The following is a 14517-nucleotide window of genomic DNA, read 5'->3' as shown; positions in this document are numbered from 1 at the left end:
GAAGACTGTTGTACCACCTCAATCTCAAGAAAGAATCTCATTTTTCCCAAATCGGTCATATCAAATTCACGCAACATGGAATTTTTAAAATCAATCATCATAGTTTCATCATCATCAGTAAAAATTAAATCATCAACATACACACTTACAATGATAATTTTTCCTTCCAAACTTCTCTTGGTGAATAATGTTTGTTCACTATCGCACCTTTGAAATCCTTCATTGATGAAATGTGTTTCAATTCGACTAAACCAAACACGTGGAGCTTGTTTTAATCCATATAAAACTTTGTGCAATTTGTAAACTAAGTGCTCATTACCCTTCTTTTGATACCCTTTTGGTTGCTCTACATAAACATCTTCAGTTAACTCACCATGGAGAAAAGCTGACTTAACATCAAGCTGAAAAATATTCCAATCCTTTTGTGCAGCTAGAGCAATAATCATTCTTACTGTATCCATCCTTGCCACTGGTGCAAAAACTTCTGTGTAGTCTACTCCATATTGTTGAGAGTAGCCTTTAGCAACTAATCTAGCCTTGTACTTATCAATTTTTCCGTGCTCATTGTATTTGGTTTTGTAGACCCACTTTACTCCAATCCTTTTAGCTCCAATTGGTAGTTCAACAAGTGTCCACGTTTTGTTCTTCTCAATGGATCTGATTTCATTGTCCATGGACAGCCTCCAATTTCCATCTTGTATAGCATCTTTAAAATACAATGGATCAGTTGATATCCCTAGTGCCATATGAGCTTTGTGCAATTTGTCTTTATTTTCAGGACACTCATATTGGCCCAAGTTTTTGGCATCGGTAACACTGCACATTTTCTTTGTTGAAATTTGCTCGACCCCTTCCTCTTCCTCTGTAGCTGCCTTGACCTCAACTTCTTCCTTCATCATTCGTCAAGGCTTGCTCCTCTCCGCTTCGTCGCTGAAACTTTTGTTCATGTACTATCAAAGAACTTTGCAACTCATCAATAGTGAGAGTATCGATATCCTTTGACTCTTCAATAGAACAAACGATATAGTTAAACTTTTCTGTTAAAGAGCGTAGAATTTTTTCGACCACTTTCACATCTTGCATATCTTCTCCATAAATCCGCATCTTATTTGCCACCGTCATGACTCTGGAGAAGTATTCTGTCACTCCTTCACCAGACTTCATCTCAAGAATTTCAAAGTCTCTACGAAGAGCTTGTAGATGAGACCTCTTGACCCTTGCATTGCCTTCAAACTTTTTCTTCATTGCATTCCATATTTCTTTAGAAGTGTTCTTCTTGAGAATGGTTTCTAAAACTGTACGACCAATGGCTTGAAAGAGATAATTCTTCACTTTCAAGTCTTTCAGCTTCATCTCATCATTTTTCTTTCGCTGGGCTTCTGTTTGCAACAATTCGCTAGTTGGTTCAACATATCCAAGTTCGACCAACTCCCAGTATTCCTTGGATCGAAGGAAGTTTTCCATCAACATGCTCCAATGATCATAATGACCATCGAAACGTGGAATTGCCGGCTGTACAAAACTTTCTTCATTCTTATTTCCTTTCGTAGTTATTTCGTTGCAAAGTTTCAAAGACTACTGCTTTGAAAAATCAAAACCACCTTGGTTCTGATACCAGAATGTTGAGAACAAAAAAGAATTGCACAACAAACTATCTTTTATTGATAATGTTGCTAAGCTTAAATAGTAGCTAAACTACATCCACGAAAATAAAGGAGAAAAAATAGCAACCCACTCTTACTACAATTCACCAAAGTGGAAACAGAAAGCTAAAAATAGGAAACTGTTATAACAAAAAACCTTTCAAATCAAACCCTAATTAAAATCATAATAATTACGATTGAATGCATTTGATTCTTTAGGCAAATATATAAAATTTCAATAATGCAAGTTATAGTTTATATTCAAGTTCGGTGTTTGTATTTTTTGTCCATTTAATGCTCTATATAATGTTAATTATTTTAATCTTCGTTTTGTAAGATTCCATACACAATCATTTTAAGCGTTGTTATTAGTGTGTGTACATATATACATATACATACATACATACATACATACATACATACATACATACATACATACATACATATATATATATACATACATACATACATATATATATATATATATATATATATATATTTATATATATATATATATATATATATTGTTTTTAGAAAAATATCTAATAATTAACAAACACAGGTTTGTTCATATATGCGAACACATATTTGAAGTCTTGTAGGTCGTTAAATTTTGGGTTTCAGACCAAATTAAATGAATTACCATTAAATTATATACTAATTATTATATCTAACTTGAATTAATTATTAATTATTGATTTGGTAGATATTATAAATAAATTGAGCAATAACTGTTATAGCTCATAAAAATGAGCCTATCCCAGTCCAATCCTCACATATCTAAAAAAAAAGAAATAAATCCCTAATAAATAACCCAAAGACTGAAAAAAGTACATCCAATTAAAATAAAACCTTCATATCTAATACGTTAATAACACAAAAAAAAGCCTGGATCGAATCAATTTTAAGATCACACTTTACTTGGCCTTGTAAGGCTGCACTTAGTGTATAAAGTCTTATCATCCCGATGTTTACTTCGGTTAACGATCTATAGGGTGATTAATCCAAGCCTTTTGGCTCAAACTAATCTTCGAATCATATTATACTCCACTTCGTAAAGCAACACTTAGTGTGATTTTAACTCATCGCCCCGTTTGTCTTGGTTTCACTGACTTAAAAAGCAATTAATCCAAGCCTTTTGGGCTTGAACTAATCCTGAAGATACACTTTACTCGGCCTTGTAAGTTTTCATTTAGTGTATAAAGTTTGTTATCCCGAGGTTTGCCTCAATTTAACGATGAAGAGAGTGATTAGTCCAAACCTTTTGGGCTCGAACCAATCCCGAAATCACATTTTACTTGGCCTCAAAAGACAACACGTAGTGTGATTTTGACACCTTTCCAATGTATGCCTCGATGGTTTTAAGTAGGAGCTTTTTTCCTTAACGTTTGTCGATAAACTTCAAACATATGGTGAGATCTGAAAAGCCAAAAGAGTATGTTGGGGGTACGTTACCATATATCGAGCAAATATCCAGCCATAGGCCTTTCATTGGTCTCGACAGGTTAAGGATGAGGCCATGTACCTTTGGTCTATGACTTTTTCTCCTTAGCATGTGAATGAGTTCGTCTTTAAGTTCCGCTGCGGATTAAGTTTCGTCACCCAATAAAATCTAACTTTTTTGGGCTTCATATTACCTCCCCAAACTTCGAGTGGCTCACATTTCCTCCTCGTCCTCAATAAAGCAGATACTTTTTCTTTTATTTCAGCCTTGCAAGATATTTCTCGATATTTTGAAATTTCGATCGGCCCTTGGACTCAGACCATTGTTGAGGCATATATTAACGAAACCAAGAGGATATTTGTGTGAGCGTGGTTGAGATCTTTGGCTTCTCTATACTTAGAGTCAAACTCAGCCTCAACCTCAAACCATCGCTAATGCGTTAGCACAAAAGAGTATGTGGGGTGTACATCACCATATATCAAGTAGGAGCTTTTGTCCTTAATGTTTGTCGATAAGCTTTAGACATATGGTGAGATCTGAAAATCCAAAAGAGTATGTGTTGTCCCAGATGACTAAGATCTTCTCGTTTGCAATCACAAAGTACTCAGATTTAACGGTCAAGTATAATTCAAGAGTCAGGGGATACTGTATGCTGAGGCTTCAAAATTCTTCTATCATTTACCTGATGGCAGCTCAATTGTGTAAACTAAACTCCAAAAACTAAACGATAGTTCAATTATGTAAACGATAAAACGAAGCATTAGACGATTGTGTAAACGATAGTTGGTTAGAGCTAAAAGATCGTGTAGACGACATCTGAAGAGCTAGACGATCATATAGACGATCATATAGACGATCGAATGTGGAGCTAAACGATCATGTACACGATGCAATAGGAAATACACGATCGTGTAAACGATACTTAAGTAAATACTAAACGATTGTAGAGTTAGAAAGAAAGAACACAAGAGTTTAAGTAGTTCGGCCAAAGGCCTACGTCCACTGTGCAAATTGGGAGGGTCTCTTTTATTATTTATTCTTCAAAGTTATTACAGAACGAATGCCTTGCTCTTTCTCTTTTTATTCTTTTTTTTCCCCATATATACACAGGCGCTTCATGGTAAACGAAAAAGCTCTGGTGGTTACAACATCATAACAGAAAGAAGACGATAACTTCAACTGCTTGCAATCTTGTTTTCTTGTCTTCGGTTCTTTCTGAACAATATGTTGGGGGTACGTCACCATATATCGAGTGAATGTCCAGCCATAGGCCTTTTTTTATCATCGACAGGTTGAGGATGAGGCCATGTACCTTTGGTCTATGACTTTTTCTCCTTAGCATATGAATGAGTTTGTTTTTAAGTTCTGTTGCGGATTAAGCTTCGTCACCCAATAAAATCCAACTTTTTTGGGCTTCATATTGCCTCTCCAAACTTCGAGTGGCTCATATTTCCTCCTCATCCTCAGTAAAGAAAATACTTTTCTTTTATTTCAGCCTTGCAAGATATTCCTCGATATTTTGAAATTTCAGGCGGCCCTTGGCCTCAGACCATTGTTGAGGCATATATTAACGCAACCACAAGGATATTTGTGTGAGCATGGCTGAGATCTTTGGCCTCTCTATACTTAGAGTCAGACTCAGCCTCAAACTATTACTAATGCGTTAGTGCAACCACTAGGATGTTGATGTGAAGATGGTGGAGATATATGGCTTCTATATTCTTAAGGTTGACTCAAGCAACCCCCTATGAATATTTATCTCTGGATTCACCTTCCATCAACACGATTGAGCTTGATCTTAATTTTTGTTCTTTCGTATTGTCATTTAGCCTTTTTAGGTGAATTTTCTCTCAGTCGTTGCTTTATTAGTTTTTGCCTTTTTAGCTTTTGTTTTTCGCCTTTTACCTTTTTTAGCTTTGCCCAATTTGGTTTTTATATATTGGCATTTTACTTTTTGACTTTTGCTGCTTGACTCTTACCTTTAAGCTCTTCACTTTTATCATTATAAATGATAGATGATCTCCCTGTGAAGCCTATGTTGGAATGTATGCCCTAAGCCTCGTAGTCAATATGTTATTTGAAACAATGGTTGATTATTTTATATGCTATTATCCATTAAAGAAAGATTGAAGGTTGTTTTATGAAACTTGAATAGTATGTGGTAAACATATAAGTGGATTATGTCCAAGTAATAACCTAAATGGTTTGTAGTATATGGATAAGATTTCGTACTTTATCCTGGTGACACTACGGATATGATCCACTTTATAATTGTTACACAAGCTGTAAAGTGTTACAAACGATGTGATCTTAATAATTCATGTGGAGATATGCTAGTGGAAGTATCTTATACAAAGAGTTTGTATAAATCGAACTGCGAAATGATTAATATAACACCATTAACTGAAGAGATTAACATTTTATAGGATGACCATAAGTAACTCCAACTCAATCCTGAGTGAGTTTTGAACTCTTGTCTATGGGGGCGGTTCTTTGATTTGTATGGATGAGAGTGACTCAACTCGCCGACTCAATAAGCCCTACCATTTTAGGGATTTTTCTGAGTAGGGAACTGGGAACATAGCTACACAAGATGAAATTCACTCATTCCCGTCTTTAGGGTAAGTAGATGAATTGTTTCCTTAAGGGCTTCTTTCGGATCTTGAACATTGAAACTTTACCCTCTCACCGGCTCGAGAGGGATTAGTTTATAGTTGGACTACGAACAGTTTATTCATTAGAGGAATTAGTGGTATTTAAAAAGTTAAATGTGACTACAAAAGTAAAACTACAATTTGACCCAGTTGTAGTTACGAGCGATTCGTGAAAGGTCGACTTACTATTGATTTCTTATATCCATGAATACTAAAATATATCTACAGTGTGAAAAGTGCAAGTGCGAGTTTTTAGTGGAGTGACATGCAGTTAATAAATGTTGATTAATTTAATTAGTGAGTTTAATTAATTAATCTTGTATCATTTGAGCTTCTAATCTGTAGGTCCATAGGTCCCCTTACTAGTTCAGCAAGGGTAAAACAAGAAATAGTTAATTTTGAATTAATTTGAATTATTCAAATTAAATAAGAGAATTAATTGTATAAGATACAATTAAGATAATATATAAAGATACATTATAACATAAAGTTAATTTTGAATGAGATTCAAAATTATACTTTATAGTATGTAAGAAATAAATATTTGAATAAGATTCAAATATTAATTATATGAATAAGATTCATATTAAACCATATATTACAATTAATATGAATGAGATTCATATTAAAACTAAAGGTTATAATTAATAGGAATGAGATTCATATTAAAATTATGTGAGAAGATGTTATTTGCATATAATTCAAATTAAAATAAATATATGATAATAATTAATTTTTAATCAATTAATATTTTTATTTAATTATATATTAAATTTCGATTTAATATATAAATTATTTAAATTTAAAATAGTAACTGCCATGGGGAGTTATTGTGAGTTAGTAGATGAAAGTTTTAACTCCTTCTTCAACCAACTCACTCTCACATAAAAGTAAAAGAGAATTTTGTTTTTATTAATATTTTTCCAACCCATAAATCATAGACAAGCAAATAGCGGAGTTCTTTATGTGTATTTGATCTTCTTCCCCAATCCTCTCTCACATAAAAAATTTCTCCCTACCAAATTAAGGAGCCTACACATCCTTGAATTTTGTCCTGAGAATAACAAGAAAACCAAGTGGGGGTGTCTTTTGTTTGTGATGTTTGTTCGTGAGAGGCGTTTTTCCAGTTCGAGGGAGATCTTGTGTCCACATTGTTCCGTTTCGAGGAGAGGAATTACGAGAAGAAAAGTCTTCAAGAGTTAGTTTTTCTCGTCCTTTTCTCTCTAGAAGCATGTTGTAATTTGTAAATGCTTATCCCGTTCTTCTATAATTACTTAGTTTTTTTCGAGTTTTTCAAATTGAATTACATTGGTACGTGTATTTACATACTTCCGCTTGGAATTACATTCCTTTAGCCTCATACTCAAGGAGAACTTTAAGTGAAATTAACTTGAGTACATAGTCTTTCTAATGAAAATATTGACTTCTCTTGGAGTTTAAAACTTCACGATACAAAACTGTAAATACATCCTAACACTTAAATCAAATCTTGAATGGATAAGAAAAAAAATAAATAAATGAAATTGGACTACTATATTGAATACTCTATATAAAACTAGAGAGTTGATCTCAGCCTCATCCGATTTCTCTGATTCAATAAGTACATTGTTCATCTCTTGCTTGATTGCATTAGGCTACTCTATCAGCTTCCTCTTTCCTCTCACCCACATATTCTTTCAGATAACCGATTTGAATTAAAGTTTAATACATGTCCAATTTTCCTAGGGGGCTCCACCCCGAACGGGGTAGGGATTCCCCGATTAGGCAGGGAATGGGAGAGGGAGTGGGAAAAAAAATTCTCCATGAGCTAAACGGAGATGGGGACGGGGAATGTTCCCCGTCCCTACCCCAATTACTTTTACATATTTATTTAGTATAGTTATTTAATGTTATATTATTATTATTATTATTATATAAATATTACATTTAAATTTCAAATTTGATTATTTATTGGGAAAGATAATGAATATGTTTAAATTGAATGTTTAAATTTAGATTAAATATGTGAATAATTTGATTTATATTTATTTCTTTCTACTAAAAAATTAATAAGCATTTTTAGGCTAAAATTTGTGTAATATATCTTTAAATTCAAATTGTCATCTAAAACTAACCATAATAAACAATTTAGTGATAAAGTTAATTATTTAATCAAAATTTGCTCACATTAATGATTTAAATTAATTGGCTTTTTACAAAAAAAAAAAAGAAAAAAGAAAAAAAGCAATAGGAAAAAATTCCCCGTGGGGAATCCCCACCCCAATCCCTGTGGGGAATTTCACGGGGATGGATATGAAATGGGGAACGGGGATGGGGATGGGGAATGACATCCCCGACCCCACCCCGCCCCATGGACATCTCTCTCCATTGCATTTTTCAACGGGAAAGCTTTTGATTCCAATGACCATAATCTTCATAGAAAAATTAGTACTTACTTTGATCACATTTAAATTGCAGAGCTTTCGAGTCGAGTGTTGAGATTTGTGCTTTAGAACCCCGTAATTAATGAGCTATTTAATTGTTTTATGTGCAATATGAAATCATCCATTACAATAAAAGTTTCAATGTTATTAAATGCAATCTTGAACAATATGTGATTGACATACAAGGGAATCATGTTCAAGAAATGACATAAAGGTTCTACAGTATATGGATAAGGTTGGATGTCTTATCTTAGTGATACTATGAATACAACCCACCTTATAATTGTTACAAATAATTTGATCTATATCGTTCATGTGAAGATATGTGGTATCCTATACAAAAAGTTTATATAAGGTTGGATCGTGAAATATGAAGGGAAACTCAACCTGAGGAGTTTCTTGAGTGAAAGCGAATCGTCCAAATTCCATTGTGATTGAACTCATACATTTACATTCATACAAGAAGATTATGCAATCAAAGTAAATTACAACATGCTTTTGAAATAAAACAAAGGTTAAGAGATTATACCTTTGAATAACCATTCTTCAAGTAATCCCTCGATTCAACTTATTCATGAACGCTTCGAACAAGTCACAAACACTCCTCTCGAACAAGCAGCAAACAACAACTCGATCCTCGAACCAACAGGGACACTACCACTTGGATTCCTTGGTATATTCAGGGTGAGAACCCAGGAGTGGTGGACTCTGACTATTTTAGTTAAGAGGATATTTGTGAGTTTGGAGGAGGAAAACGATCGAAGAAGCACTATCGCATAGGAACTGCTTCAATCGTTTAGGCTATCACATAGCAAAAGTCTTCCAATCGTGTAGACTATCGCATAACCTCTCTTTTATCACATAGACAAATAGCATATCGTATATGCTCTTTTTGTTGTGTAGAATATTGTATAGCCTCTTCTTTATGATCTTGTTGTAATTTGTTTTCTTGGAAATCTTAGAATTAGTAGTAAAATTGAAAAACTTTTTTTCATTTTATTCTAATTGCCATAAAATTTCCATAACCACCCACTAAGGTAGTTTTTGAGAAAAATGGATTATTATTCAAAATAATAAATAATATAAATAAATATGATAACCAACTTATCATATTATATTTATAACCTATAGTTTTAATATTGCATCACATACAATATAAACTATAGTTCTTTTTCTCTATTTTATGGCATTTAATATAAATCATATATATATTAAATTAACAAGTATTTGAATCTCATTCAAATATTTATTCCTCCAATTAATGTATCAAAATATATTATATCAATTATATCATATATAATTGAATTAATGTAATTATATCATATATATAATTAAATTCCCTCTAATTAATTTGAACAATTCAAATTAACCCCAAAACTGATTCTTAACATAATCTTTTTGAGCTACCAAGTGGACTTTATGGACCTGTAGCTTGAAACTCCAATGGTATGTGAATAATTAATTAAACTCTTTAATTACAATATCCACCATCCATTAACTGTCGGCACTTCATTAAAGACCGACAGTTGCACTATTCGCACTACAGATATATTTCTGTGTCCATTGGAAATAACCAATCAACAGTGTGATGACCCTTTACAAATTTCTCGTAAGTACAGTTGGGCCAAATTAACGTTTTGCCTTTGTAGTTACATCTAACTCCTTAAATACTACTGATTCCTCTAATGAACAATAAATCATAGTCCCACTATGACTAAGTTCTCTTGAGCCAGGAGAAGGTGTGGCCACTATGTTCAAGACCCGGAATCAACCCTTAAGGGAGCAATTTATCTACCTACCCCTACATCGGGGAAGGAGTGAATTCTGTCTTATGTAGCTAAGTTTCCAGCTCCCCATCCCCAAAATGGTAAGCTCGTTGAGTTGGTAATCTGGCCACTCTCACCCATACAAATCAAAGGACCGCCTTCATGAATAGAAGTTCACAACTCATTTAGGATTCAGGTCATGTCACCTATAGTCATCCTAGTGAAATGTAAGTCTCTATTATCAATGGGTCATATAAAGAGACTAATCATTTCATGATTCAGTCTTAAACAAACTATTTATATAGGATACTCCCGCTCGCATGTCTCTACATGAATGATCAGGATCAGATCATTTATAGCACTTTACAACATTTGTAACACCTACAAAGCAGGTCGTATCTATAGTATCACCAGGATAAGGTACCCAACCTTATCCATCTATTACAAACCATTTAGGTTATTATTTAAACAAGATCCACCTGTATGTCTCTACATACTTGTGTAAATCTTCATAAAATAACCTCGGATCTTAGTTTATTGGATGAGTATATGTTTATAAAATAATACTTATTTTATTAATAACAATATGTTTATACATAGTTTACAAACTATGAGATTACAAAGAGATTTAGGAAATCAATCCCAACAATCTCCCATTTGTCCTAAAGCCTAAGGATGTTGGAATATATCAGCAAGCAGCGGAAGCAACAAGGATCAATAAGCACTCTAATTCTTTAATTTTGATAATAATTAAAGCATGCTCATACTAAAATAAGAGGGTTTCAAGCCATACCTTTGTAGAACTTCTTGAAATCTTGATTCTTAGCTGTAAATTTCTCTAAATCTTGCTATAGACCACCTCAAGATCTTTTCCACTATTCTCTTGGAGTTTTAGATTGAATTGTGGGACTCAAAATAAGCTTGGATTAAGGGAATTTGGAGATAAGGTTACTGCATCACTATGGTTGAAGACCTTCTTCAACCATAAGTTTTTTCAGTAAAAAAAACTGTCAATGGCATCATCGATTCTTAGCCCAATCTTCTTAATTTATTGCATGACTATCATGCAAACACCATTGTTGCATGTATTGCAGCTTATGCTTGGAAGATAGACTCAAATTCATGGTGGAACTATGAACATGCTACTTGAATAGAAAGTGGAAAAACCCCACTTTTTGAGATTTTTCATTTTTCTATTCTTTTTCAAATTTGATTTTCAAAATTAATTTCCAAAATTAATTTTCTTTTCAAAAATGAAATCTTTATTAATTTTACAAAATTAATTCAATAATTAATTTTTCTAATTAAATTAATAATAATTAATAAACAATTTAATTAATTCTAATTAATTCAATATCAGATATTAAATTAATTTTACACAAATCCACCTTCATATATTTAAATCATATTTAAATATTAATTTTCCTATTCCGTTTAATTCTTAAAATTAAACGTATAATTATATCTCATACAATTACTAATTCCTTTAATTCTAATTTAAATGTTTCAAATTAACTTATCACACTACTCTAAAGCTAATCCATTTATGAGCTAGTAGGGGGACCCGCGGACCTACAGATCATGGGCTCCACTGATCCGAGATTAATTGGCTAAACTCATTATATCGAATTAATCCCCATTCGTTAACTAATGGGCCACTTCACTAAAACCCATAATTGAACTCCCATCACTGTAGATAAATTATGTCCATATGATTTAACCATAATTAGTAAGTCGACCCTTCACAGATTGTTCGTAATAATGGTTGGGTCAAATGTTTCGTAATAACGGCTGGGTCAAATGTCTCAAGATTACGTCTTATTCCTTAAGTTCCTACTGATCTTCTAATGAACAACTGGTTTGTGATCCAGTCACTAAACCAAACTCTCTCAGGCCAGTGAGGGGGTGGGGCCTCTTGTTCAAGACCTGGATTCAGTACTTGAGAGAACAACCTTTCTCCTATCCCTAAATCGGGTGGGCGTGAATTCCGTCTTGCACCCTATGTCCCCAGCTATCTATTCGGTCTTACCCCTAAAATGGAAAGCTTATTGAGCCGACACTGTTGAGCCAACCCTCACCTATGCAAATCTAAGGATAACCCTGAATAAATAGGAGTTCATAGTTAGCTCAGGATTAAGATCGAGTTACCTAGGTCATCTAAGTGAAATAGTCAATCTTATATAGTAAACAACGTTATAAAGTAAGAATGACTTATTTCTTGTTCCGATCTTATGCAAACTCATTGCATAGAACACCCCCACTCCTCATGTCAAATACATGAACGAATCTGGATCACTTTGTTTATAGTAACTTTACAACAACTTACAACAACTATAGAGTAGGCCGCCTCCAATAATGTTACCAGAATAAGGTACCCAACCTTAATCATGTACTATAGATCGTTTTTGCTATTTACTCGAGCTTGATTCATCTTTATGTCTCTACATAAAGTTCAAGTATTAATATAATAGCCATGGATCTTAATTTATTGGATTTAGACTTTTATGTATGCAATTATAAAATCAATAACAAGTTTATTAACTATAGAATATTATTATTCTTTTACAAATTGTGAGTTTTAGGACATAAAACCTAACAAGGGAGACAGTACAATACAAATAAAGTACAAAATACAATAAACTAGGGCATACACTATACCTTAGTAACATTTCTCACTTGCCTTAGACAATGTGTCGCATATCTCGTAGACCTAGACTTTCTAGATGACTCTCGAACACTTTAGCCATGAAAGCCTTTGTAAACGAATCAGCAACGTTGTGCTCCGACACGATCTTCGTGACAATCACATCACTGTGATGCACAATCTCCTGGATCAAATGATATTTCCGTTTTATGTGCTTGCCTCTTCAGTGACTCCTAGGTTCCTTAGAATTTGCCATAGCACCATTGATATCACAATAAAGTGTGATGTGCAAAGACATACTTGGAATAACTTCCAAATCAGTAAGGAACTTTTTAAGCCAAATAGCCTCTTTAGTAGCTTCACAAGCGGCTACGTACTCGGCTTCCATAGTGGAGTCCGCGATGCATCCTTGCTTGATGCTTCCCCATACTATAGCTCCTCCATTCAAAGTGAACACTGACCTTGATGTGGATTTCTGAGAATCCCTATCAGTCTGAAAGTCAAAGTATGTGTATCTTATAAGGATCAAATCCTTATCTTCATACACGAGCATGTAGTCCCTCGTTCTCTGAAGATACTTGAGGATCGTTTTTACCGTCGTCCAGTGATCTAATCCTGTATTGGACTGATATCGATTGGTAATCCCTACTGCATAGCAAATGTCAGGTCCAGTACATAACATTGCATACATAAGGCTACCAATAGCCGATGCATAGAAAATATGTCTCATTTCCTCAACCTCTCGAGGAGTTTTAGGACACTGTTCTTTAGACAAAACAATTTCATGCCTGAAAGGTAATAAACCCTTCTTGAAATTGTGCATCGAATATATGATAAGCATCTTGTCAATATACGATGCTTGAGACAAGGCCAACCTTGTGTTCTTACGATCCCTTATGATTTGGATCCCTAAAACAAACTACGTCTCTCCCAAATATTTCATTTGGAATCGGGCGGCTAGCCATTTCTTAACATTAGTTAGAAAGCCTACATCATTTATAATGAGTAGGATATCATTCACATACAGCACGAGGAAAGCTACTGAGATGTTGATGATTTTCTTGTAAACACAAGGCTCATCAACATTCTGATCAAAGCCATAATATTTGATCACAATATCAAATCTTATATTCCAAGATCTAGATGCTTGTTTCAGTCTATAAATGGACCGATTAAGCTTGCAAACTTTTTGCTCTTGATCTCGTTCAATGAATCCTTCTGTTTGAACCATGTAGATGATCTTCTCAAGATTACCCTTCAAAAAGGCAGTCTTGACGTCCATTTTCCATTCTCATAGTCATAATATATGGACAGAAGAGTCCTGATAGACTTTAACATGACAACAGGTGAGAAAATTTCTTCAAAGTCCACTCCCTCAACCTAGGTATAACCTTTTGTCACAAGTCTAACCTTAAAGGTTTGCACCTTTTCATCTACATTTCTTTTTCTCTTGTAGATCCATTTACAACCTATAGGTTTTATCCCATCAGGTTGATCTACAAGCTCTCAGACAGAATTGAAGTACATAGACTCCATTTCTAGATTTATGACTTTAATCCATTCATCTTTGTCAACATCTTCTATTACTTGCTTATAAGAGAATGAATCCTCAACTCCATCATCAGATATGATGTTTTGGGCTTCTGTTAAACCCATGTAGCATATAGGTGGATTTACAATCCTCCCACTATGTCGAGGCAATCTCAACTCTTGATATGGTTGACTAGATGAACTGACATCAACAACTCTTGTTGATCTATCAGCTTGTTCAACAACTCTTGTTGAAGTCTCATCAGTCTCATTAGAAATCTCATTTAAAATAAATTTACTTCATGGTTTATGATCCCTTATGTGATCTTCTTCCAAGAAGGTAGCATTTGTTGATACAAACACTTTATTCTCACTTGAATCATATAAGTTTCCATCTCTCGTTTCTTTGGGAT

This window comes from Benincasa hispida, chromosome 2 (genome assembly GCF_027475165.1).
Source record: "Benincasa hispida cultivar pf3 chromosome 2, pf3_genome.v1.1, whole genome shotgun sequence".
Lineage (NCBI taxonomy): Eukaryota > Viridiplantae > Streptophyta > Magnoliopsida > Cucurbitales > Cucurbitaceae > Benincasa > Benincasa hispida.
Note: the sequence above shows the minus strand (reverse complement) of the source record.